This window comes from Python bivittatus, unplaced genomic scaffold, assembly GCF_059951505.1.
Source record: "Python bivittatus isolate LINGU-HERP-01145 unplaced genomic scaffold, Pbiv_v1 ctg000690_np1212, whole genome shotgun sequence".
Lineage (NCBI taxonomy): Eukaryota > Metazoa > Chordata > Lepidosauria > Squamata > Pythonidae > Python > Python bivittatus.
In genome coordinates, this window is record NW_028277096.1 from 17,911,447 (window position 1) to 17,935,859 (window position 24,413).

At 42.8% G+C, this 24,413-nt stretch overlaps 1 protein-coding gene across 3 annotated transcripts in view; it reads right to left on the bottom strand.

The window, feature by feature from the left end:
• The window catches only part of CUEDC1 (CUE domain containing 1), an 85,636-nt gene that overhangs the window by 41,489 nt on the left and 19,734 nt on the right, over positions 1-24,413 (bottom strand). The gene's annotated exons all lie outside the window — the stretch shown is intronic.

Consider the following 24,413-nt stretch of genomic DNA (forward strand, 5'->3'; position numbering starts at 1 on the left):
GAGTTTTGGATTCAAACTGACCTTCTCTTGTCCCAGTAATGACTAGGTTTGCTCGTTCACACAGCACGTTGGCTCCATCGTTGACCCTGGTTAAACATGAGGCATGCAATGTGTTGCATTTTTAAAAAAAGACCTCTGAAAGTTGGAAGTGCCAGCATAGTTTTTGCCTGGCAACCAAAAGACAAAGCAGATGAGCAGCAAGCCTTGTTTTGGAAGAAGGTCTTTAATGGGGTGCCATTACCGAAGAATCCTCTTCCCACTTGCCACCTGTCTTGTGAGTGGCTGCAGAGATGCCTCAACAAAGACTGTGACTATAGACTTCAACTCTCCATTCATAAATAAGGGAACATCACCCTCCCCCTGGGCTATTATATGAGTTAAACAGAGCTTTGTACTATGCATTATAAGTGACTCAGATGTTGCCAGAACTCAGGAATGCAAGGGAATCCAGCCATACGAAAAGAACAGTGAGTCTTCTTCTACAGAAATGCAACTCATCGCAAGGGCTGGCTGGAAACCCTTAACCACAGATCACCATTCTTTCCTTCCTTGCTCACAGGCTGCCTATGGAAAGTGTAAGCAAGGTTATGCAACCAATGAAAACAAAATGTCTTGACTCAATGCGGTTGACTTTTTGCATCCTCTAGCCTGGGAGAACTGAGCAACCAGATGGAACAACTAGTTGTGTTTGGAAAGGCATAAGAAGCTGACTTTAGCATGAAGCCTAGCAAGTTGGCAGCAGGAGTTCTACTAATAAATATCCAGGAACAATTCAAGAGGTCCATGATATCCCTTTCAGAGTAGATTGGAAAGCATAGTTAAGAGCCCGAAGTCTCACCGTGACTACTGTGTTGGAAGACTGGCTTAAATCTTGATCTTCTCAATCTTAGTTTAACACCTTAAGCCAATGGCAATAGCTTAAAACAGACAGATCCTGGTAAGTAAGGATTTTTAAGCATGGTTTGTTGAACAAAATATGTCATAGTGAGCTGGTTTGCACATAGCACTATGCTGTAGTGAGTAGGTTCACCTATGATGCTAAAAGCAAACAAATCATTGTGGCTTGTGATGTGCAATCCAGGCCATACTTTGCCTTGACATGTGGGAGATTCCTGTCTTTGCCATTAAAACAAAGATCTGGCTTACTTTAGGATGATTCTCCCTCTGAGGAACAAATGTTTATTCGGTTTATGATTCTCCATTTTGGATTTCGCTTCAGGGAAGAGTCCAAGAAAATTGAACATTCCCACATAAATCTTTAGAGCTTTGTTGTTGCAAACTGGGAAATGTGCCAAGAAGGTTTCGGAATAGCCTCATTAGCTGGGAAGTAAGGGGATGTTAATCTAATGGCAGATTGCATTCAATTAAGGGAACATCTCCAAGGTGCTAAGGAGCAGGTTATTATACACTCACCAATTCTCCTTTTTTGCATCAGAGTGTTCATTTGCACAAAAGCTTTGCTTTGCTTTATTGTTCACCATTCAATGTGTATTTAGCATGCCTCTGTGGATAGGAAGTTATTGTATCTATTTCTTAAAACATCCTTGCCTCTCTTCTACAATTTAGTACAGGAGGAAGACAGTCACAGGCAGAGAGAAATCCAACTTGATCCTAAGGATCAGTAAAAGGAAGTACTTTGTTACACAATCCAAAGATAAACTATGGAGCATTACAGCACCAAAGTGGTTTAAGAGCCACCGGTTTACATCATTTTACAAATACATGGAAGAGTGAGTGATCAGTGGTTGCTAGCTAGAATGGCTGTATGCTATCTCCAGAATCAAAGGACCCAACTCCTGAGGAGCCACAGAGGAAAAGAGATTGCATTCGCATGCTCAGTTTATGAACTTCCAAGACATATCTGGTTGGCTTGTGTGACACAGAAGGCTGGAATAAACAGGTCTGTGACCTGATCAGCAGGATTTTCCTTGTTTTATTAACAGACTGTAGGATACAAAATCAGATCATTTGTCCACTGACCCTTGGATTGTCTCCTGCAATTATACCAGCTCTTAGACCAAGAAATGGGCTCTCTCTCTCTTGCCCCTTCAACTGCACTGCAAAATTTGAGGTTGGAAATACATGAACTCTGCAATATCAGCCTGGAGTAACAGAAACACTAAATCGTAGCAGAATATTCAAATGCTATGATGTGTCCATATCAACCAAGATTAGCCATGCTTTTCTCTGGGACACTCACCTAGCAGACATCAAAACCAGACCTGAAGAATCTGGAGGTTGAGTCACAGCAACTGGACTTTTTTTCTTTCGGTTTGATATGTTTCGCTGCTTCTCCAAGCAGCTTCTTCAGTCTAGAAAGTTGGTTAGGGGGGACCCCATAAATGTCTTCCAGGGTGGCTGTGTTTCTCACGAACACAATGGGCTCGTTGAAGGGACAATAGGAGATGTGTTTAGTAGAGTCTTTGGGATGTGGATGTCTTGCTCCTAATCCCTCACTCATCCCCAAGTGTGTGTTAAGTGCTGCCTCCCTGGTGAGGGATTAGGAGCAAGACATCCATATCCCAAAGACTCTACTATCACATCTCCTAACCCTAACCCTAACCAACTTTCTAGACTGAAGAAGCTGCTTGGACAACTATCAAACCAAAAGAAAAGAAGTCCAGTTGCCATGACTCAACCACTGGATAATTCCACCTAGGTGACTGAGAATCTTCATCAACAGACTTGAAGAAGCAGAACAGAAAAAAATCAAGACATTTGAACTTCTCTTTTTTTGAGAAGACTCTTGAGGATACGATGAATAACCTGGAAAACTAACAAGTGGGTCACAGAACCAATTCAGCCAGAGTTCTCAGTCAAAGCATTAATGACCAGGCTTCAACTATCATATTTTGGACACTTCATGCAGAGACTCAGCTTCTTTGAGAAGTCCATAATGCTTGGAAAAGTTGAAGGAGAAAGAGGAAAAGGATGGCCAGTGGCAAGGCAGATTTGACAGCAATGAATGCACCACTGAGAGATCGAAGGGCAAGTCAAACACAGATCATTCTAAAGAAAATTTATCTACTGTAAGTGGCTATTAAGAGTTGACATCAACTTGATGGCACTATATCCATCAATCAAGCCTAAGAAATTCTTCAAGAAGAACAACAGTCATGACCTATATGTGTGAAGGGGCCTAACGGTTGTCCATCACTATTTTAGATATAGATCTCTTCTTCAGTTCTGCTCCCCAAAGTTCTTTACATGGAATCCCTCCAGGAACTGAAGCTATGTCATGCCACCAAGTTGCAATCTGTAGCAGCAGTGCCAGGCCCCATGCAATTTAGACTACACACTCTTCTTATTCCCTGTGCTGTTTGGAGGAAGAATGCAGCCCTCCAATACTTCTGGGAAGCTCAAAACATGGCAGCTTCTCTTTGCTGAGCCTCTGGAATTCAGATGGACACACTCTCAGAACACGGAACGCAATTAGAAAGCAGCTACGCGTGTAATACAGCTAGCAACTCTCATCAAGATAAGGAATTGTTCTCCTTCTTGCTCCAAAATATAACAATCTGGGGGAGAGCTAAACATTATTTACAACAAGGCAATCTGCAAAGTCCTGCTGAAAATTGCTGGGTATTTGTGGTTTCTTCTAACTTATTTCAGCTCCTGTTGCCCCACTCTCACAATGCCCGCCTAATCCATACACAGAAGCCCCCCCAATCGCCCATGCCTGTTGTCAGCTCCCCCTCCAAGAATCAAAGCCATATTGTCCTCTTCCTGCATTTGTCCATGAACACCTCTTTCCAAGTTCTTCAACACATGTTTCTCCTACGCACCCAGCCATGGGAAACTGTTCATTCACAGCTTTTGGCACTCAGACAAGTTTTACCCATAAAAGCTCCTACATGCCTCATTCAAAGCTTTTTCATTTGCTTCAAGCCTTGCACAGTTGGAAATTCTCAGTCATTTTCCACAAGAGACCACAAACGCACTCGTGATTCCAACTTGGAAGCTGGTAGGGTGCTTGTCTCAGGACAACTGAATGGACCAGCCGGGGGGGGACAAAGGAAGTCTCTTTTCACATGCTGAATGGAGTGAAACCTGCCAAAATCTTCTGTCTGTTTTCTGACCCAAGAGGCACAGACTGGTTGCAACTAGAAATGCTAGTTGGCCATCAAGACTAGCTAAAATGTAGACTTTTCATTATAAGTCTTCATGTCAGCCTTTCTCAAACTGCTCTGCAAATGTGCTGGAACTACAACATCCAGAATTCCAACTGCTGTTGGTGGTGGTGTTTTTTTTAACCTTTATGAAGGTCTATACCCTAAGGCCATCAGAGGCCATCTCGCCATATGTGTATAAGGGAGAAATGAGAAAGCAGAAAGCCCATTCAAATGGAACTAAGTCTCATTTGGCCCCTCCTCTCCAAAAATTGCCTACCTCTATGGCTGTTCTATCTAAACCAGTGTTTCTCAACTTTGGCCACTTTAAGATGTACGGACTTCAACTCCCAGAGTTGAGAAACACTGCTCTAACCCAAACATGATGACATGAACAGGGAGCATCTTTCCAAATTACAGATCTGAGTCTTTTCCAGCCCTGCCTGGAGATGCTAAGTGCTGAACATGCAACCTTTGGCATGGAAATAGGAGGCTCTACCACTGAACAGTGACCTTCCTGGGCTGAGGCTTGGGGTCAGAAGCTTGGTTCAGCTCTTCAACTTCTAGTTTTGCTATTTTATTCTTCTCCAGTGAAGTTGCTAAGGGTGAGAAACACTGCTCCAGAGAGTTAAGGTGGAGTCAGTTTGAACATCTTTTTAACGTTTGGTTTCCTGGACTTAAAACATGTTTTTGTAACTGCCGCTGCATAATTTCTCCAAGGTCATCTCTGTGACTCTTCACCATTTTAAGGAGGGGGAAATGGGAACGCCTCCCCTCTTAGAGGGCCTTCATTCCTCCTGCTGACTTGAAAAGGCCTCCCAAATGCATTGACATCAGGAATTTGGGGACTTTCTTATACAGCTTTGGGAGAACTTTATTGAAAAAAAATTAAGGCCAGTTGGCCATCAAATTTCAGCAACTCGTTCTCAGGATGAAGGGGGACTGCAAAAGCAGGGTGGGGACCACATGTGCTCTGCAGGCCAATGGCTATAGGGTGGGTAGTGACAATATAGAATCAACAACAATGTGCTTTTCAAATTTCACCATAGAAATGTATGATGAGTCATATGATCAACAGACTCCAGAGATCATAGATTTGAAGGGGCTGGATTGAAGCCGATTGCTGGAATCAGGAAATAAATTTTTAAAAAAACATAAATCTAGGCTGTTGAGTCTGTCAACGGACAAGGGAAGGAAAGGAACAGACAATTTACAAGGTCACAATACATGAAGTTTGAATGACTACTCTTGTGAACACAGTCCAAAAAAAAAAAAATCCCCTCCAAGACTCTCAAAAAGCCAGACAAGATTTAAGGTTATGCCTGCTAGAGGGAGGATATGAGGACAAAAAGGAGGACATGTTGTCCTTTTGCTGGACGTCTGGTAACCTACCTTAAGATCTCCCTTTGAGGTGCAACAACCCATGTTTGGATTCTTCATTGCCAAGTAGCTAGAAACTGGTTTCATGGTTTCAATGAAAGCTAAGATCCTTGGTCAAATGACAAGCCTGGCAACAGCTGGAAACACAGTTGCTTTCAAGCTGGGTAGGAAGGCGGATCAATGGGCTGAAAGAGTACGGACTCCTTGCACCCAGCCTCTGGGGTCTGTACAGGCATGTTCATGTAGTTGGCAGCAAAACAAAAGCAATCTATCATTGGCTTCTTCAGAGATGTTTGACTTCCCATCAAACCTATCCCTCCGGGATTTCCTATCCAAGTACTATTGTGGTTTTGGGTTTTTTTAATCCATCTCTATGCTTAAGTGCCTACAGATCAACTGTGACAAAAAGCTATGCACACAGTGAATAAATAAATGTCATGTTTGCAGGGAGTTGTCCTTTAAAAGGTAGAACACCTTCAAGTTGAGCTTGACTCATAGCAACAGCTGTCTTGGCAGCATTAAGAAAACACTTTGTCCTTGTGCTCTTTTGGGATTTGATTTTTCAACTATCCAAACTAGTCAACAGCTCTGTAAATCCCATGCAGTCAAGCACTAACCACCCAACCCTACTTAACTGCCAAGATCAGCTAAGTATGCATGATAAACAGTTCTCTAATGTGTCAGCAAGTGTTTCCTCTCTCCCACTTCAACAAGCCTATACTGGCTCCCAGACACCTTTAACTCCCTGTTTGTGCAGCAGAGTTGCGCAATGTTCTTGAGTTGAGGTGTATAAATTCTTGGCAGCTGATCATCCTCCGTGGGAGTCCCAAGCATTTAAGATCAAGTTGGCTTAAGCTGTGATCACGTGTCTTTAGTTTTAGGGGATTGCTCTGAAAATTTCCCTTACCACAGGGGAGCAAAACTTTACATCATAGGTGTAAGAGACACCACAAAATAAATTTCTGGAGTTTATGATGCCAAAGATTTGAACAAGAGTGCTTTTTAGATAATGTTGATATTTGAACTGCTCATCAATATCTTGGAAAGGCTTTTATTGACTCAAAGGGAGGCACTATTCATTACAACCTAAGAATTGTACTTGCAACAACAACAAAAAATATGCCAGCAAGGAATTTCTTGTCATCTAGAACCACAAGACCAGTGTTTCTCAACCTTAGCAACTTTAAGATGAGTGGACTTCAACTCCCAGAATTTTGGGAGTTGAACTCCACTCATCTTAAAGTTGCTAAGGTTGAGAAACACTGCACTAGACTGATTTGAAATATACTGCTACTTTACAGTTACAGGTTGGTCTCGATTAGTGCAGTCAATGAATCCCATGAAATGGTTGCATTATTCAAATTCACACTATTTGAGATGATATTTCTATGGAAAATAGGGGAATTGGTTCCAGCTTGACAGAAATAGGCAACTAAAATTTTTAAACATAAATTTTCATCTGTTTATTAATGAAATAATGTATAACAGTAACAGAGGATAAACCCATATCCAGAACAGACCTGCCGTCTCCTGTATTCTGCCACAGTTCTTCAAAATGAGCCTCTACGTTTTTGAGCTTTCCTCGAACGGAATCTTCTTTTTCTCCATTCTGCACAGGCGACAATTAGCGTCTAAAATACCAAACGGCAACTGCACATTGACTAGCCTCCACTGTGTGCGCGAACTGAATTCTGGCTCGCAGGAAATGCAACTTGGTGTCAATTTGTAAATTGCACTAGATCGAATATCACACTATTCAAATTTGCACAAATCGTGACCTACCTGTACCTCCAAAAATATGGAAGGTGTGTCCACAATTCAGCTAGGGTGTTACAAAATGGCAGTTCTAAGGTTTCTGGGTGCTGATTTGGAGTCTCCCTGCCACTTGCATGCCACTGAAGACCACGGGGTTCAGAGGAACCCCACCAGAGGTCTTCTGAACTTTGGAGCTGGTTCATGTCCTACCCCACTTCTTGCATGCTCCGAATCCCCTTTCCCCCAAAGCAATAGCAAGGACAGCTATCCTGTTTGCAACATTCCTGGCTTGAACCTAGTGATGCCCAATAGTGCTAAAGTTAGGCAATCTTTAAAAAAAATAAACAAAAACCAAAATGAAGTTCTCTTATGTACGTCCTTTAAATATTCTTTACTTTCTTTACTGCAGCAGATCAGAACAGAAAAGAAAAAGAGACAGGACCTCTCTTTCAAGTGCCTCTATATTCATTCCGAGTTGAAGGCAGATACCAAGGGCTGAGGACAACAATTTTGCGGTACCAGCTTAAGATTAATTCCTTTAAAATACAAAATAAACACACCAATGGGAAACAATTCAAAATAGGAAGAAAATGTAAAAATGATGGCTTCAATCCAAAAAGTAAGTGTATGGGTCACTCCTTTGTAGTACAGAGTTAGTCTTGAGAAATAAACTAACCAAAATATGTAGGAGAATAAATGTGGATACCTACTACAACAACTTGAATATATATATATATATATATATATATATATATATATATATAATGCTTTTACAGCTGTTTAGGTCCCCCTCTTTTGTCCTCCTCACAACAACCCTGTGAGGCACATTAGGACGAAAAAAGAGCTGTCAAACAACCAAGCTTTGGGGTGAATACTACTATTGTATTGAAATATATATATATATATATATATATATATATATATATATATATATATATGGTAGTGGACACTACTATAACTGCATTTGTACAACACCCTTCATTACTGTAAAACATTCTGGGGACTTGTGCAATAGATTGGACCTTAACAGAGGGCTGTTATCACACCACTTAGTAAGCTACCCCCCCCCATTCTTAATCCAAATAAAAACTAACCAAGATAATCATGTGTGTGAATGCACCTCCCACATCCTTCTGTGACCTAGTTAAATATGTTGCATAAATGCAGCCGCTGTGCATATCAATCAGATACCAATTAAGTTGGTAGCAGACGGAACATCTTTTACCCTCATTTTCTGTTTCTAAAAGTTGCTTTCATTAACTGAGGTTTAACCTTTTCCCCCTGTACATAAGGAACAGGATTGGATTGTCTGAAATAGGTTTTCCTAATCCAGCAATGCAACACCTATTATCCACAGCCAGCATGCCGGTAACTGCAACGTTGTAATCTAGCCTATTTTGAGCACACAGATTGGGCAAAAGTGGGAATGGCGGATTTTTTTTATGTCTTATGTTCCCTTCCAGAAAAAATACAGAATCTAAAGTATAAGGGTATTCAAATATATCTATATCTACATCTACCTCCACATCTCTCCCTAGGTGATCCCCAATGTAACATGAAGAATACATTAACTGGGTTTTTCGCATAATTTTCACAAGTCATTTTGTATGATTTTGGTATGATGAGTTTGGAAGAATCCAATCTTCCAGGGAGAAACTGGGACAGGAGGAAGGGGAAAAACGGTTAGTTTAATGGTTCCTCCAATTTTTTTTAGGTCCACTTTGAAACACGTTTATCGGTCAATGGCAGAAGAGAAGGGAGTTTGAAGGAGGAGGGGGTGGGACTGCTGGCTTTTAATTCTTTGGATAAAAATCAGGCCACTGAGGCAATCCGCAGTCCTACATTAAACCGCGGAGATTAAGCTACCTAGGGAAAATAAAAATAACATTATAAGATGCAATCAGAAGGAAACCAAATGCTTATTCTTTCTGTTTCAGACAAACTCACGCTGCTTTGCAACAGGAACTGGTCCTCCAAGACTGCAAATAGAATAAAGCGGGCGAGAAATACAGAATGGGTGGGTGAATTGCTGGAGGGAGGCAGAGAAAGCTAGGGTGCTTTCTTGAAAAGGGAGAGAGAGGGGCAGGATCAAGGAACAGACAGATTCCAAGCTTGACAACGAAAAGGAAGGATTAACTGCACCCGGGCGATCGAGATGGATTTGTGGCTTTACACAGTGCTGTACAGAAACATTCTCTGCATTTTTTTCTCCTCGGCTGTTCTCATTCAACTAAAGGCAAGAGGCGTTTGCTTTTGACACCGCTTTCAAAGAAGAGAATTCCTTATTTAAGGATGAGGGTGGCCAAGGCTTGCAGCTGAACACCCTGCCTTCATGATGAATCATTCTACCTGCAGCCCTCCTGATTTCCCATGCTACCATTAAATCACAAAGGGACCTTCAGATGGCTGGAGCTGGCAAGACTAGAAGCAAAATGCTTGAAGCAAGGCAAGGCGGTTATCAAAATGCTGACTCAGCAAGGAATTCCTTCCAGGGAGCCGTGGCAGACTGGAAAATCATGGGCAGCCAGAGTAGCGTGTAACAGAAAGGCAAAGCAACACCACCAGATAAAGTCTGCCTAGAGTTGAGATGAACTCCTTGGAACTGTAAGATCTGCCAGTGTAACTTTCCTGGCCAGTAATTGGCCATTGCCTTTTCAAGAATGGGTTTTCCACTTTCTCATCTAATCTATAACCCTAGCATTTCCTAGTGGTCTCCCACCCAAGTATTAACCAGGTCTAACCTTTCTGAGATCAGTCATGATTGGCTGAGAATAAGAGGAGGGGAGGGGGGGAAGCAGAAGAACAAAGGGAAAAACGTCCTGAAAAATGGCAGGGTAGATTTCAGCTAGTGCTCCATCCAGCTGGCCCCAAATGACGTTGGCAGCCGATCCAAAGCACCAACAGAGAAGAAGGAAGGATCTGTTGCTCCAGTGCCATACTGGGTTTGCAGAACATAATGGTTCAGGGAAGAGGGGACCAGTATCTCTGCTCTAAAGTGTAGCAAGGACCTAAATTTACATCCCTAATCAGCAGTTTTGGGTAGGGGGGGCCATGAGGCTCAGCAGCCCCACAAAGGACCCATTCCCATAAAATCCCAGTGGAATCCTGTTCAAAGAATTTCGTGCAGAGATCTTGGAAAGCCTCTGCCAAGGAGAACCAATCATGGCCAGCCTTGGTATGTAACAGCTAGTCTTCAGTCTTCTGGCCTATGCTGGCAGGATCAAGAAAAAAAAAATCCAGGATCAGGACCATGGAGATGGAGCAGGGCTGATTTCTAGGACCTGGAGTCACTGGGGTTCAGCCAGGGGTGGTGGAGAGTTGGAGCAAGGCTGAGAAAAATTGCAACAGCGATGGTTCAGACCCTGAGCGAGCCTGGGCTTGAAGTACTGTGTGTAACATTGGGTACTATTACATATCCTGAGATTCAGATCCTTTTATTGGCCAGAGTAAACTGGCATTAATCCTGGGGGATGGCCTGGAAGGAAACTTAATTGTTCATCTCTTATTTCACCTTCAGCACTGATTGAGTCTGACTGTCTTATCAGTCCAGCAATGGAAGGCCAAGGGGCACCATTGTTGAGCTGGGCTTAGGGCATCAGTTGGCTTTAACCCAGCCCTGGGAACATATTCCTCTACCTGGATATGGTCTAGCATGGCCCAGAATCTCAGTTCAAGATCCAGGGATCGGGAAGGACTAGCCCTAATTTAACAGCAGTCAAGCAGCTGAGGTGCAAAGATGCAAGCTACCTAACAGTTATCTACCTGATCATCCGACATTGGAGACAAAGCATATAAAACAGCACAGGTGGCATGTCCTGCTGTTGGTTTCTCCCACAGGTACCTGCTTAGTCTGTAGGAGCTCTTCTAACATTCCCAGGAAATAGAAAGCTACGCATACAGTAAAAATACATCATCCTATACAATAGGGATAAATTAGGATCCAAGCCCTAAATCTACCTGTAATAGCTGTTGATGATTATGATGACGATACGCCATCAAGATGGGTTGACTCTTAGCAACCACACTGATATATTTTCTCCAGGATGAATAATAGCAGTTAATGCATGATAATAAAATGATTATGACAGTAAAGGTTAATTAATCAAACAAGCAAACAAATAACACTCAGCAGTTGAACTAAACTGAAAGACTACTCTTTGGGGCAGACTAGCCTTCTCCAGCCTGGTACCCACCCGAGTTTCTAGTCTTTGGCCAAGCTGGCTGGGAATGTGGAAGTCCAAAAATCTGGAGCATACTGAGAGACCCAATGCCAACTAGAGAGACAAGGAATACCAATTAGTGTAATTACCCCATAGTTATCTCTATGGATAGAATATAGAGTAACAGTGTTTGTATTTAGTCAGCATTTTAGACTACACATATAACAAGGTAGACTTTAATGGAAGCAGGAATCTTTACACAGCTTGTACAGAAGTGCTTAGAAATGCATGATAACCATGTGTCAGTTCAACTTTTGCTGATTTTATTATGTTTTAGAGCTATACAGCCATTTCTCCCCAGCTTATCATAAAGAAAGTGGGAAAGTGGGGAGGGAACACAGCCTAAAATCGAAACTAAAGGCTCGTGTTGCTTTGCTTCTTGAATCAAAAGAGGAAAAAAAGCAGCATTTAATGCACTGAGCCTTAGATCAACATCCCCCAAATGCAGAAAAGCTTGATACAGAGAAAGATATGGTTATGGGGATAACTGAGTTATCTGAACAATGAACAACTGGCATGAAATGAATTGCACCTCACAAGGACTGGTAAAATGTATTCGGCAAAATACAGCAATTGGAAAGGTCTTATCCTGAATCAGATGGGGGTGGGAGATGAAAACACTCAAGTCAGGGTCTTTGTTAAAAACCTGTGCACAGTGGAAAGACGTTGGAGCCTTGCTGGTATGGGATTTATTAAACCACTCAATGAAAATCAGAAAGAACTTTGACTCGGAAAATTCATGGCCTTCATTGTCTATTCAGTAATGCTCAGAGCCTGGAAAATAAACAAAAGGAACTTGAATTCTGAGTACAGAAAGGAAACCAACGTTTAAAAGGTAGAACAGAAACCCAATGGAGTGATTTCCATAAGTGGAATATTGCAGCTGAAGAATACCCTGCTCAGAAGAAACAGAAGCAATAAAAAATTAAGAGTTACACTGAATGTTAAAAGTGTCTCCTCTTGCTCAGAAATCCAAACAAATGAACTTGATCATACGGAACAGCATCTCTGGGATAAAAGAAATGGGTAAACAAATGAAGGTAATAATACTGTGGTTGATGTCCACACATCTTAAAATGGCCAAGTTTGAAAAAACACTGATTTAATGAGTTTAAATCAGTGTTTTTTCAAACTTGGGCAACTTTAAGAGGTGCGGACTTCAACTCCCAGAATTTCCCAGCCAGCATGAAATTCTGAGAGTTGAAGTCCACACATCTAAAAGTTGCCCAGTTTGAAAAACACTTGTCTAAATTAATAATTACCTATTTATTTTTAATGAGCTTAACTCTCCTTGGCAGAGGCATCTGCAGGATCCAATGCTTTTTTCAAAATAAATTAAAGAATGAATAAAAAAATGAATAAGATACATGTATAAAAGAGGCAAAACGTGGGGTACAACAGTGTGACATTCATTTCATCATCTGCCTCTTCCAACTGACACCTCTACTCCAGGGTAAGATACTGACGGAAACTGGTGATGGTCTAGTCAAACCTTTATGCATTATCTTTGAGAAATCTTGGAGAAAAGGGGAAGTGCCAGATGACTAGAGAAGGATAAATATTGTCTTTATCTTCAAAAAATGAGGAAGGAAGATCCAGGGAATCGTAGACCAGTCAATCTGTCTGTCATGAATAGCTGGGAAAATCCTAGAAATAAGTCTGCAAGCACTTTGAAAACAATGTGATAATTATCAGAACCCAACATGGATTTATTAAGAAAATGTCTTGTCAGACTAATTGTCTCTCTCGCTCTCTCTTGTTTAGATTGGGTAACTCCCTTAGTAGATTGCAGGAATGCTCCAAACATAATATATTGTTGTTTCAGCAAAGTACTTAACAAAATGCCCTCTGATATTCTGATTAGCAGCCTAGTTAAGAGTAGGATTCATGGCATGACAACTGATCCACAGATGACTCACACATTATACCCAAAGGAAGTCTTTCAGCAGTTTGTTATTAAACTGGAATAGTGATGTGACCAGTGGAAAGCCACAAACTTGCATGTTGACCCCTTTCTTCTTCAACATTTAAGGATAAGCAGGTAGAAGGAGTTCCTTCCGATTCTGTCTCCTTCCGACAGAAGATGCAAAACTAGAAATAATGGCTGATTTATTTATTTATTTATATCATTTATTTATTTATTTATTTATTTATTTATTTATTTATTTATATGAAATAATTTCTCCTCAGAAAAAGAGAAAAAACAGAATGATCTTGATAGATTAGGGAAATGGGCTGAAAATAACAGAATGAAATTTAATGGAGACCTGTACAAAGGGGGAAAAAAGTGGGTATAGGATGGGGAATATCTGGCCTGGTAATAATGTTTAGGAAATAAATCTTGCTTTTTTCTCAATGTTTGGGGTATTCTTCAGCTACTTGCCTCGCTTGTTGAAATATTTCAGTGCAATGATGGTCAGAACTGAAGCATATGTCTCTGGTTCCTACAACACAGCTTTGAAGATGCCACCTCTGTTTGTACTGGCCTCTAAAAATGTCTGGAATGTGTGAGTGCGTCTATGTGTGTTTTCCTTTCCTTTTCTGTGACTAATGAGCTGCCGTTCCACATTGGAATGTAAGTCTTTCTCGCAGTTCTAAATTAAGCCTATATTAATGAGGAAATGGAGGTATTACACCTCATTGAAAAGTTCCATATCTTGCAGATAATAAGTTGCAAGAGAAAGCAATTTTGAACTTGGTAGGATGACATTCTTGAAATAGCCAAGATAATGCAAACTTGAAATAAGAGTTCTAGAAAGGCAGCCTGGCAAAAATGAGAAGGTGATCGTGGATATTTTATGTATTTCAAGGCTGCACCATGTAGGTTCTATTTCAGTTGGATGGAAAATGTAATTGGGGAAGACTTTTTAAAATAAAACAATTATTTAAAAGCAACACGCCACAAAAATGAAGAGAGAAGGGATGATCTAGCTAATACAAATGCTCCCCAAATGTGTATTTTTGCACTTTTTTAAAAAGCAGGGAATTCTGGGAGGTTGGGGAAAAAAAACTCCTTAGCCGTAACCGGACTGAACAAAATTCTTGCATCTTTAATTGACTGCTACTATCCTGAAAGTAGAATCACACTGGAGGGAAAACCTCTCCTGTAGGTACTTACCAACATCACAAACATGGATTACCTAAAAGCTAAAAAAAAAGGCTTCTCCTCATCTTTCAAAGTTATACCTTGATGTGTGTTTATTTGTTTAACATGATTTGAATTCATCCAGAATGGTTCTCAGTGCAATACACCATAATAAAATGTTATCTGTAGACAGATAATATAAAACCTTAGCAGGATAGAATGATCAGAGCAAATTAATGTTTATGTCCAATTAATCTAAGGAACCTCAAGTGTATGAGAATACTGGTGTAGAGAGCCACAAGCATTAACTTCTGATTAGGCCACCAAAAACATGTCCTCATCACTCCAAATGAGAGAAGTAGTTTATCACATTAATAATTAGCCTTTTGTCCAGCATGGAAGTGGTTTGTGGTGGGGGGGGGTTTGGGGGGGAGAGACCTAACTTACTTTATCCACACAACCACCCTGCAAGGTAGTGACAAGCTTGAGGTCGCTTGTAACCACTATGGCTTCACTTCCTGACCTCACCACTACCTGGAGGCCTAACAGAACCACTTCCACTATCCTGAAATCTTCCCCTATTAAGTCTGGAATGTGAGGTTTTTGCAGAGAGATGATACCTGTGATCAGTGTGGAAAGAGTTTTCAGTCTGAAAACCCAGCTGTTGTTTTTATCAAGCAACCTAAGCACTTCTTCCACTTTCTGGCTGTATCCCCACATTTTTGTTATTTTTAGGAACTTGCTGGCTTAATATCATACAGTGGCTGAGGGACGATGCATCTGCTTGTTTGCAACAAGGCTCAGATTTAGTATCTGGCATTTCCAGATGGGACTCTGGAATTCATGCCAGAAATCCTGGGGAATCTTCACCTGTCACTAAGCAACATGGTACCCCAGAAACAATTCCTCTAGTATACCTCTCTTGGCGCAGGAGCAGAGCAGAGCAGAGGGAAGGAAGGAAGGAAGGAAGGAAGGAAGGAAGGAAGGAAGGAAGGAAGGAAGGAAGGAAGGAAGGAAGGAAGGAAGGAAGGAAGGAAGGAAGGAAGGAAGGAAGGAAGGAGACAGAGAGGGGAAGAAGGAAGGAAGGAAGGAAGGAAGGAAGGAAGGAAGGAAGGAAGGAAGGAAGGAAGGAAGGAAGGAAGGAAGGAGACAGAGAGGGGAAGAAGGAAGGAAGGAAGGAAGGAAGGAAGGAAGGAAGGAAGGAAGGAAGGAAGGAAGGAAGGAAGGAAGGAAGGAAGGAGACCAAGAGGAGAGGAGAAGGAAGGATCAGCCTGCCCTTGTTTGCAAGAATGCCTTCACAGTTTTGCAAAGGAGGTCTCCTGAAAGCCCAGATCACCTTCTATAAATGAGCAGTGTTGTGACTGTCTGCATCCACATGGCAGCCTACCAGCCAGCCACCTACCAACATCACCTCAAAACTCCAAATACCTCACCCTGCCAAGAAACTTGCCTTCCTACAATGGAGAGAATACCAAGCTAGATGAATCAACAATCTACAGGAGCTTCCTACGGAGAATGCCGTGGGCAAAACACCCCAGATTCCTCAGTTATCACCAAACGGAGATAAGAGAAACATGTCCATGAACTTTTGTAGCTACTTGTGAAGCCCCACACAGCTGGGCAAGACCTAGAACTAGACAGACTGCAGTCAAGTGTCTTTAATGCCAGTTGTGGGGTATATGTAGAGTTTTGGAAACGGCAAGAGGAATTTCCCACCCTCCTTTATAGTGATTTCATCATGGCAGAGACTCTGGATGCTTTGAAATGCTTCTACCCAGCTTTCTCTCCACCTGGGCTGAGTGGCCACCACCTATCCCATTACCCAAACATAACTCAGTCTTCTCAACATGGCCTGGCAAATATGTTTACAGCTTTCCCCGCTGTCATGGTCAGATCACGTCCTGGTGACCCTGAGTTTCTCCTATGCCACCCCGCTCCGCAGGGAGGCAGGACCCATGCAATTGGTCTGCCCCCGGCGCCTGATGGACCCGTTAGTGTCTGTGGCTGTGGGTTAATGGCTCCTCTGTATCCGGGACTTTGTCATCTTTGGTGCTCGATGGGGTGGCACTACCCCAGACAGACCCAGTGCGTAATCTGGGGGTCCTTCTAGACTCACGGCTCCTGGTTGAAGAGCAGGTGGCAGCCGTGGCTGGGAGGGCCTTTGCACAGCTTCGGGTTGTGCATCAGTTATGCCCTTTCCTGGATCGGGATGCCTTTCGAACAGTCACTCACACCCTTGTTATCTCCCAGATAGACTACTGCAATGCGCTCTACGTGGGGCTACCCTTGAAGACTATCCGGAAGCTACAGCTGGTCCAGAATGCGGCTGCGCGGGCTATTTTTGGAGCCCCAAGAAGGGCCCATGTAACACCGTTGCTCCGCAAGCTGCATTGGGTACCACTTTGCTTCCGGGTCCAATTCAAGGTGTTGGTTATCACCTTTAAAGCCCTACATGGCATGGGGCCAGGTTACCTAAGGGACCGCCTCTCCCCTATGCCTTCAACCCGTCCCACCCGATCACACAGAGAGGGCATGCTTCGGACCCCCTCAGTGAAAGAACTTCGACTGGTGGGGTCCAGAAGGCGGGCCTCCTCTGCAGTGGCCCCCGCCCTTTGGAACATCCTGCCCCCGGAGGTGCGATTGGCCCCCTCACTCCTGGCCTTCCGAAGGGCCTTGAAGACCTGGTTCTGCCACTTGGCCTGGGGTGGGGAGGGAATACCTCAAGCAGGGAGATGGCTAGCCCCATAGTGGCCGGCTGTCCCCGGCCCGATTTTCCATCTTCTTGGATCTTCCCTTTTTAGTATTGTTTTAAATTTTGGATGTTTTATGTGTTTTAGATATATTTATAGTTTTAATGTTTTTTGTAAGTTGCCCAGAGTCCCCTATTGTGGGGGAGATGGGCGGGGGAGAAATCCAATAAAATGATGATGATGATGATGATGATGATGATGATGATGATGATGATGTTGGAAGGTGATTCCTATCAGGGCTGTGCTGGCTGGGAATGAGAGGACTTGTAGTGGCAAATCTGGACACCCCGGTCTAGATAATATACCAGACTAAATGCTTGGCTTAATCGGGAGTAACTCTGCTTCCTACATTCCAGAAATCGGTATCGCTGATGCTCTGCTCCGTGCATGCATGCATTTCTGGGAGTAAGGAAACGCAAATCCCGCCAGCGGATCAGAGACTCAGCCCCACTACACAAACAGGACCTTTGTAGCTCCAGTCTCACCATCTTTCCCATCTAAGGCCTCCTCCAGAAGGCCTTGCAGGGATTGAGGGGGGGGAGAGGGGGGCGTTGCAGAAAGGGAAGAGAAATAATCTTGGCTGCAAGCAAAGCAAAAGCAGGCTGTGTTTCTATGGCAACCAAATGCAGTGCGGTTTCAAAGTGGGCAAGGGGGGAAGGAGGGCCTGGCACTGTAAATTATTTAAGCAGGACAGGCCTCTGTCCATTAAAGTTGGAGAGGAAGATTTAAAGCTAATCATTATGCGGGGAGAGCCGCCACTTAATTCATTCGGGCCGCTGCCCAGCGAAAAACAAACAAGGAAAATGGCGTGGCTTCGCTCTTTCGTGCGCCTGCTTAACAAGCTGCTTAAGTCATTCCAGGATGCAGAAAGCTGGTTATGAAACTTTTTTCCCTTGTGCGATTAGCCAATCTTGCAGAGTGGAAAAATATCTGGGAAGTACCTCTTCCGTCCCGTTGCCCAGAAAGCTGCACGCGGGTGTGTCTATGAAGTCAGGAGCGGAGCTGGACTCGAAGGACGCTCCACCTTTTTAACAACAGATTCAAGGCCCGGTGTTGTTTTTTAGGGCAAGCATCTGTTGTATCTGGGCCACGTGCAGCGATCCTTGCTAACTCTTGTTTGGGCACCTTTTAGCCAAGACATCATAAGCACAATGGTCAGCTTTCCCCAAAGCATATTCTCATTATTTTACGCAAGCCCAGTTTCTCTAGGCACTCTCTTGCAAGCCAGCATATGGTGGTTTGCATCTCACCATCGAGGTCAGTGTTTCTCCACCTTGGCAACTTTAAGGCATGTGGACTTCAAGTCCCAGAATTCCCTACCCAGCTGGTTGGGGAATTCTGGGTGTCGAAGTCCACACATCTTAAAGTTGCCAAGGTGGAGAAACCCTGGCCTGTGCTGATGACTCTCTAGTAATCTCTACTCTAGATGATAGGCAATCAATAGCCCTGCAACAAGGGTGAAGAAATTAAGAATTTGGGCTTCCGTGCTATTTGCATCTCAAAGAATGAATTTTTACTTTTTATTATTATTATTATTATTACTATTTATTAAATTTATATGCCACCCAACTCCCAGCAACTCCCAGTGACTCTCTAGAGCAGTATTTCTCAATCTTGGCAGCTTGAAGATGTGTGGACTTTAAATCCCAGAATTCCCCAGCCAGCCTGCTGGCTGGGGAATTCTGGGAGTTGAAGTCCACACATCTTAAAGTTGCCAAAGTTGAAAAACACTGATCTAGGTGAATCACACTCAGCATATTAGAAAGGCAGTGAATTGTATGGTGTTACAAGGAAAGATTATTTACTGAAGGAAGCAAAAGGGGCTGTGCACAAGAGCACACTTCTGCCCACAATTTTATGTCTGGAGTACCATGACTATATTTTCTTGAAAAAAATAAAGGATAAACCAGAAAAGGGGGCAAATCAGAAAGAGGTTCATAAGGATTTTTTTTAAAAAAATTAGTGGGTTATGTTTATAACTTTCTTTCACAAAGGAAAATTCAAGAGCAAAACCAAGAAAATAATTAAATAAATCTAGAGGGCAGCTTTCTGAAATAAAGGACTGCCCTTTATAATAAAGGACATATGGTCATTGTAGTCTGGAGAGACATACAAGGAAGCCGAATGGGGTGGTCGCGTGGTATTTATTAAACGTATTTCTAGGCTGCCACAATCAAAATGATTCTCAGCAGCTTACACAGGAAAAAAAAAACAATATAAAACACAGTCAATACAATAATTAAAAAAGGACAGTACAATAATAGAAATAAAAGATGGCGACATCAAGTGAAATCAGGAGCAAGCTCTGCAAAACAATTCAATCTTCATACAAGTTCCGTTTATCAGTTGATGATCCAGCAATATAACAGTGTATTAAGTAGTTGACATGAAATTAGCCTTTGGGCAGATAGATTAATATCTAGTTTTTAAAGACAGACATTGGGATTTAGGCTAGGGCTGAATTAAAAACTCTAACCTCAGACATAGGAGAGCAAGTCGTGGTTACAGGGCAAAATGAAAAAGAACTGTAGTTATAGTTACCATCAAATGTCCTACTGGCATTTTTTTCCAGTTGCTCAATCAAATGTTGGCTCATATTAAGCCAAAATTGATGGATGTGCATCTCCACAAATCCTGCTAGAGGAAGGGAGATCTGTTTTGGATTGAAAAAGATTTCCATTCCTTTAATATTAGCAACCTGAAAACAGCCATATAAAGATGAAGTCCCCTTTCAGAAAGTCCAGAGCCTAAAATTATCTAACTGCACTGCTGGATGTGGAATTAATGATCCATCTATTTGCACATAAACAGAAATGGCCCTGTGAAGCACGACCCTTAATGGAAAGCAATATTTTTAAATTAAATACAGTACATCGATTTATCTTCTGCAGAGGCATCCAAAATACAAGGTCCTTATAACAGTGAAAATCCATCTTTGGGTAGAACGGAACTCACTCAGAGAGAAGATGATGATGAAAGGAGGAGATTAAAAAAAATAAGAATGTTCTATTTTTCCTTTTTCAGCATCTCTGGTTCACAGAAGGCAGAGTTTCCTTGGAAAAACCAACCAGCAAGATTAAGCCGGTTTTAGAGATGGGTCCCATGTTCTAATCAGCTGCAAATCTCTATCTTCCTCTCACCCGTTAATCTGCCCTAATCCAAACTGAGTACAGAGTTCAATTTTTAAAAAAGCTGCAGCAGCAACAGCAAACCCCCATTTCTCAGCTTATTGTAATCTGACAGCCTTTTTTTTTTAGATTTTTTAAATCCCACCTTTATTTTTTTTATATAAATAACTCCCGGGGGTAGTGTCAAAAACGTCAAGATGGCAGCGCCACTGTGGCTTTAAAAGGGTGAGGTTTTGGGTCGCACATTTGCAGCCTTGTCTTTTGTTAGGAAATTATATATAATTTCCTAACAAAAGTCTAACCCCTTCTCCTTCCCCATTTTTATCCCCCCACCCCTCAAATCCACAATCCAATCCACAGGTGGGAAAAATAGCAGGCAGGGGAATCCACAGGAAGGTGAGAGGTAAAAAAATTCAGGACATGGCTGCAAATGTGTGACCCAAAGCCTCCCCCTTTTAAAGCCACAGTGGCGGCTGCCATCTTGACTTTTTTGACACCACCCCCAGGAGATAGCCCTGTGCAGCTGAGGCATAGGAAAATTCCCTGAAAGTCAGGAGTGACCTTCAGTAATAGAAGCTGCCTTTCTCCAGCCTTACTTTTCTAACTATTTTCCCTGCTGGTTTCTTCAACAACAGAACTTGCTTGGCCAGGCAGACCCTTCCTATTTTTCTTTCCTTGCTCCACTTCATCAAATGTTTGATGCCAGTTTGGCCTAGCGAGGAAGGCCCCAGGCTAGAAAGCAGGAGATGGTGAGTTGTAGTCCTGCCTCAGGCATGAAAGCCAGCTGGGTGACTTTGGACCAGTCCCTCTCTCTCAACCCAACCCACCTCACAAGGTTGTTGTGGTGGGGAAAATAGGAGAAAGGAGTACTAAATTTGTTTGCCACCTTGAATTATTTATAAAAAAAAAAGGTATGATAAAAAAATCTTTTAAAAAATATTCTAGGAATGATGCTGGCTGGGTGCCCAGCAACAATCACCCAAAGGGAGGGGAAGAGCTGAGACAGTCCATGGGCTACAAACAGCAGGGAGAATAACATTTAAAGAAAAAGGGAAACCCTAGTCACAAGGAAGATTAAAAAATCCCCTTCCCATTTCTCCCTCTCTCTCTTTCATCCCCAATTGCAAAACTTCCTGGCAAGATTTCTGACTCAGCATTCATAATCCTAAATTTTTTCCTTGCTGCTAAAGGTTTTCCAAGCTGGAAAATGCCAGGAAAACCCCAAACCAAACCAGAAACAAACAGCCACATGGGATGCATTCGTTATAATCAGTAATTAACTCAGCAGAAGGGAACAGTTCCTCCTCCTTCAATCTCTGCCCTTCCAAAGCCTCCTCCAACTCTCCATTAAGACTAATGAGATTTTACACATAAAGCAGCAGTGCTGTTGGTCTGGAAATTCAGCTTCCCTTTCCACAATGAAAAACACTGGTAGCAATTACAAGGAAACCATCTCTCTGTGGTTTCTTTGTAATTGCTACCAGTGTTTTTCATTGTGGAAAGGGAAGCTGAATTTCCAAACCAATAGCATTGCTGCTTTATGTGCTAATATTATATTATATTATATTTTAATATAATATATATTAATATAATATAATATATATAAGTTTAAATGTGGTAAAGAAGAAATTGCTTCTGAAAGGTATTATGAAGACATTCCTAACAGCACACAAACATTTCCTCAGGAACTACTGAGCTTCACGGTTTAGTGATCATGGTCTAGACAGCAGATATCCTGACATCAGCTGGCATCTTCAGAAGCAAGGTAACCCACCACACAGACCACAGACAACTGAGCAGGAACTGCCTGAACACCTGTCTTTATAGCCAGGTGACCTGACTTCTGATAAGAGACCAATCAAGAACCAACACCACCAAAATGACCAATCAGGATCAGGCACAAAGACCCAATCAGGGAACAGCCCTCACCAACCTGGACCAATCAGAAGTCAGCTCAGTTAAAGACCAATCAGAAGTCAGATCACCTGGCTATAAAAACAGGGGCCTGGACATCCCTATTCAGTTGCTTGTGGGCTGTGTAGTAGGTCATCTTGTCTCTGAAAATGGCAGCCACAGTTGCTGGCAAAACATCAGGATTCTGCTCTCTAGATTATGGTTACTAAACTCTGAAGCTTAATGCTGCCCAACAGATACCAGCTGTGAAGGCCTACATCGGTATATAGTTCCTAAGGAACTCTACATGGCCACAATTCTGCACTTCTGAGGTTTTCCAAACACCGAGTAGGCTATCTTGACATAACAAGCAGAATCAGATCCAAGAAAAAACTAGCAAATGCATTCTTGCAACTTGCTGAGCTTAGACACATTTAATCTTGAAGAGGTTGCTTTGTGGCTTATTGGGGTGTGCAAACCCAGCCTATTTGATTAGTTTGTGGCTCAATCTCTTATGCAATCCTTCAAGTGAGTTAATCTGGTAGCCAGGTGAAGCATTTTGTGGGAATGCCACCAGTGTACCCCCACATCAGCCATAATATTTGATACATACTCTTCTTTTTCTCTGCTTTTTTTGTACAGTCCAAGAAGTGGCAACTCTTCAAAGCAGAACCACTGTGTAATTGTACACGATGGGCAAGGCACTAAATAAAACTAAAAATGGCGAAATTCCCACAAGATTTTTACAACTTCACACCCCTTTCCCCCACTCAGTTTGTGAGGGAAGGCCAAATCCTATGTATGTTCTCTGGAACGTTTGCCTGATTTCACCATTCTGACTTGAGATTCTATGAGATCTCATGCAGGAACAATGAAATCTCAGCATGATTTAGCTATCTCTAAAGATTTAGAGAGGTTTTTATTTTGTTTTTAAACTACTTTAATTTGGGGGTTCTGTGGAGGGGTAGAGAGAGCAGTTTGGTGTAGTGATGAAGGCACCTGGCTAGAAACCAGGAGATGGTGAGTTTAAGTCCTGCCTTAGGCACAGAGCCGGCTGGGTGCCCTTGGGCCAGCCATTTTCTCTCAGCCCTGGGGAGCAGGCAAGGGCAAAACACTTCCAAAATCTTGCCAAGGAAACTGCAGGGACTTGTCCAGGCAGTTGTCGGGGGTCAACAATGACTCGAAGGCTATATAGATACATATATAGAGAGAGGGAGAGGGGTAGTCCTTGATTTATGATGGCAGTTAGGACCAGAATTTCCATTGCTCAGTGATGCATTCGTAAAGCGCGACCACATCGCTTAGCAATGGCCGTCCCTGCAGTCCCAGTTGCCGTCGTTAACCAAATCCCATGGTCATTAGACGAGGCAACTTCCTGCTGGCTTCCCACAACCAAAGTCAGTGGGAAAGCTGGCAGGAAGTTGCAAGTGCCAGGCCGGCAGGCAGGCAGGTAAGTAGCTGTTGCTAGGTGGGGGAGGGAGCAGGGAAGGCGTGGGTCAGGGAGGGCGCATGAGGGTATGAGGGGCACGGTGGGTGCACAAGTGGCTGGTGCGAGTGCAGAGGGGCTGAGGTAGAGTGTGTGGGTGGGGGAAACTTACCCCAGCAACTTAATGGCCTTCCCTGCCGGCTTCCCCATTGACTTTCTGGGGAAGCCGGCAGGAAAGGTCACAAATGGCGATCATGTGATCACGGGGCGCTGCAATTGGTCATAAGTGTGAACTGGTTACCAAGCACCCAGATTGTGATCACATGACCGTGGGGGTGCTATGATAGCTGGAACTCCAAGGACCAGTCGTAACCACCATTCATTCAGCGCCATTGTAACTTCAGTCGCTGAATGAATGGTTGTAGGTTGAGGACTACCTGTACGTATATGTGGAGGGGTGTGGCTGGTTACCTCATTTAGAAGATGGTGGCTCTATGAGATCTTCTTTCCCCAGTGAGTTTCAAATACACAGGTTTAACATTGTACTTTTCAGGAAGCCATCATCAATATTAAGGCTCCTGTGTTTAGGGGTCTCCCTCCAAACCTGGGGTTGCATAGCCCCCTGCCTCCCCCCCAGTTCCTTAAACCAACCCAGCTTTGGAAACCC